Source organism: Pinus tabuliformis, chromosome 1_2, assembly GCF_031772625.1.
Source record: "Pinus tabuliformis cultivar Carrire ecotype Pingquan chromosome 1_2, CPIR1, whole genome shotgun sequence".
NCBI lineage: Eukaryota > Viridiplantae > Streptophyta > Pinopsida > Pinales > Pinaceae > Pinus > Pinus tabuliformis.
The window spans coordinates 840,089,611-840,093,035 of NC_142298.1; the positions used below are offsets into that span (position 1 = coordinate 840,089,611).

Consider the following 3,425-nt stretch of genomic DNA (forward strand, 5'->3'; position numbering starts at 1 on the left):
CACACTCAGCTGTAGACTTACCAAGTTCTCCACGCAATCAGCTACAGGAGCCTTCCCCTACGCTTGAATACAGAAAGATATACAATTACAGACTTAGAAAAATCTCATCCATCAAGTGATTGATTCCATTAGAATCGCTAAGGAACCTTTTTATACTCTTTTCTATTACAATACCATGGTCCACAAGCCATGGGCGAATCTAAAAAAAATACCAAAATGTAAAGGGTTTTGACCTTCCTAAAACCCCTTAACTCCTATTTGACCTGCACGCTCTGCTCCTCAAAATAAGGACACTTGCAATATTTTAACAAAATTTACCCAATGGACCCCGTCCCAACAAGTTCAACCAAGAAATTACCTTGGCATCAAGGGTGATGTTTTGTTGCATCTAGAAGTACACTTCAAGATAGTTAGTGAAGATAGCGCAATCATCATGGGAATCCCTAGCTTCCAAATGCATAGCTAGAAAGGTAGAATATAAATCTCCAACATGCTTGATCTGGCTTTCAAACAGATAAAGTATCAAGAGTATGATTCTTGAAGTATGCCAACTCTCACTGGTCAACTTAAGGAGAATGATTTACATGGACGTGAAATGCTAGTAAATTTTAAGCATATTACCCAAAAAACACCATATACCTCCTACATACAATTTCCATTGTTTCCATTGCCATAAAAAACATCTGATGACTTCTTTTCAAACTTCCCATCCTTAATTGATGATTTTATCTTTTCTATAGTAGTATCAATTGGAAATTTATTCATGGCCCACTAATCCCTCACCTTCAAGTAGAACAATAATATATCCTTGAATCCCACCTATGATGGTTGTAAAATGAAGAGTCTCGTGTGGAATATGAAGGGATTAATGAAGATATCCATAATGAAATACTTGCATTAGAAAAGTTCATTAGTTTGATGCAAAAACAAATTGTCTATGTCATTTTCATCTTCATTGTTTTCCTTTATTATCTGCACATTAATATTGGGCTTGTTCTGAGCAAGGTACCTACAACTACTCATTGTAACCTTGCAGGAAGACATCCATAATGAATGCATGGCTTCATAGCATTCAAGACCTGGAAGGAGGGAAACATTTCTAGATGGACTATCTCTTATATCAAGCTTTTGAAGCTTTGGACATCCTTGCAATACACATTCCATGCCCAAATCACTACTTCCAGCAAAGGCCACAAACAAGGTTAATAAATTATTTTCATAAATACTAATGTAATCAAAATCCTTACCAGTAAGAAATCCTGATATTCCTAATCATCTTAAACCCTTACAATTGTTTATAATTGCTCCAAAAGCCTCATCCATAGATTCATTTGTCAAATGATCTGACTGGTATGGATTCATGATATAAAGGTAGAAATGTGTTAACTTGGGGAAATTTTGAGCCACTACAATAATTGTTGCATTTTTCATTTTCCTACAGAAATACAAAACATAATTATGATTAGGACATCCTTGAGATATTGCAAGGATTCCTTTTTCTATGACACTAACTCGATCCTAGCCAAATGGATCCATTGGAAAAACCTATAATTCTCTTAAGTTTTTACAACTTGATGATACAATTTCCAAGCCCTTGTCTCTAGCAATATCAAGAACCCAAATCCGTAATAGGTGATGAAAATTAAAAGCAATCCAGACCCACTCCATACTTCGGATATTAGCATAGCTTGAATTAAAAAAATGTCAAGTTTGAGCACACATAATACAAGGCAGGAAGATACATAGGTTTTACTTTCCACATCCCTAACAAAGTTCTAAGTTCCTTATAGTTGTTAAAAGATTCTTCCAAATATATAAATTTCCACCAATTGAACTCTTGAAAAAATGAACATGTACCCAACTCCATCAGCTAAGGAGCTATTACAAGAAGTCACTTCAATTGTTCTAAAGAAAGAGTTTTATTTAGTTTCAAACTCCTTAGAGAAGTACATCTAGCCACAAGCCTCTCAAGGGCATCAAAATTCACCTCACTTTGTAGACAAGTAAAATTCACTGAAAGTAGAGAAACACATCTTTTTAGAAAATAGCTTAGCCAATAATCACCTTGATCATCCACCTCACTCTCATGTAGGTCCAACTTTTGCATGTTCCTGCAATGGGTTGCGATGATTGTTAGGCTATCAGTGTTTAAGCCTTCACAATTTGTGAGCGAGAGAGCATGGAAATTGAGGAAGGAATGCATTATGAGATCAAGGCTTTCATCCATGACAATCATGCTCTTAATCCTGAGCTCCCAAAGCCATGTATAGGCTCTACACGTGACTAGGAACAAGGGGTGAATTTCCGCCCCCCTGGTGGAGAGGAATGAGGTTGAAATTCAAGAAGTGTGGATTCCCCTTAAGAGTTATGCTTGTTATCTTGTGGAAGTACCTCATCAAGATCACCGACGAGATGGAATAATAGTTTCCATTGAAGACCTTCTAGTAACTCTAGGCCTTACATACCAACAAAACCATGCACCTATCCTTGATCAAATTCAAAAACAACACATGCTCCAACACCTCATTTGGGAATGAAGATGAAGAATCCCCTCTCTTCTTATTCATTCTAACCCCTTTCGCACTGTTGGCCTTCATTCAAAGGTTTATAGTTCCATTCATCTTTGTGATGCAGGAAAGTGTTCCCTTTGCGGACAGAGGCAACCCCTCTAGCCCTAGAGTGGGTCTAGTCACAAACAAGGGAAAATCAACAATAGCTTTCCTTAAACAGACATAGTTGGAGGCCTACCTCAACCGGTGGTCGATGGAGTTCCGTTGCACTGCTCCAGCTTCCGCTTCCTTCTCCTAATGAGTAATCAACCTGAAACAATGCAAAGGAAATACAACAAAGCATGTAACCGGAACAACAATGATCTATTTACTCACAAAGTCAAGAAGTCATGAGCTATCAAGTACATTACATACAAGACATAGGAAAACATCATTGATTGCATTAATTATGAAATAAGAGTAAGCTTACAACCAAAGTCTTGACATCACAAGCCTGCTCAGAAGGGATCCATCCAGCATGTTCCTCAAGCATTCACTCTTTGAAGATGGATCTCCCAACATACAATTCTCTCTCACTTACAAGTTTTACACAAGATTAAGGGCACTTCACAACCTTCCTCAAGCTATCAACAATCCCACACTTTTCACACTCACGCCAGCTATCTAGCAAACTCACAAATACTAACAACACTATCAGCAACCACTCCAAAGAATAAGAACTCCAAAACTAGTAGCACATAGCAATGGTGAGAGTTTAAATAGGAGAAGGAGTCTCCATGAAAGGTGGGAAGATGAGCTTATCTCCAAGGAAGGTAGCAAAAATGACTAAACAACCATGCCAGAGAAAGGAGGGCGACATAAAATAGGCCAACAACCAGGTCTGGAGTCATCTAGAAGGCCGACTGTTGGAACAAA

The 3,425-nt window shown here is 37.9% G+C and overlaps 1 pseudogene; it reads right to left on the bottom strand.

The window, feature by feature from the left end:
- Nucleotides 1–897: 897 nt before the first annotated feature.
- Nucleotides 898–2,567, bottom strand: LOC149208559 (protein TRANSPORT INHIBITOR RESPONSE 1 pseudogene; annotated as a pseudogene).
- Nucleotides 2,568–3,425: the final 858 nt, after the last annotated feature.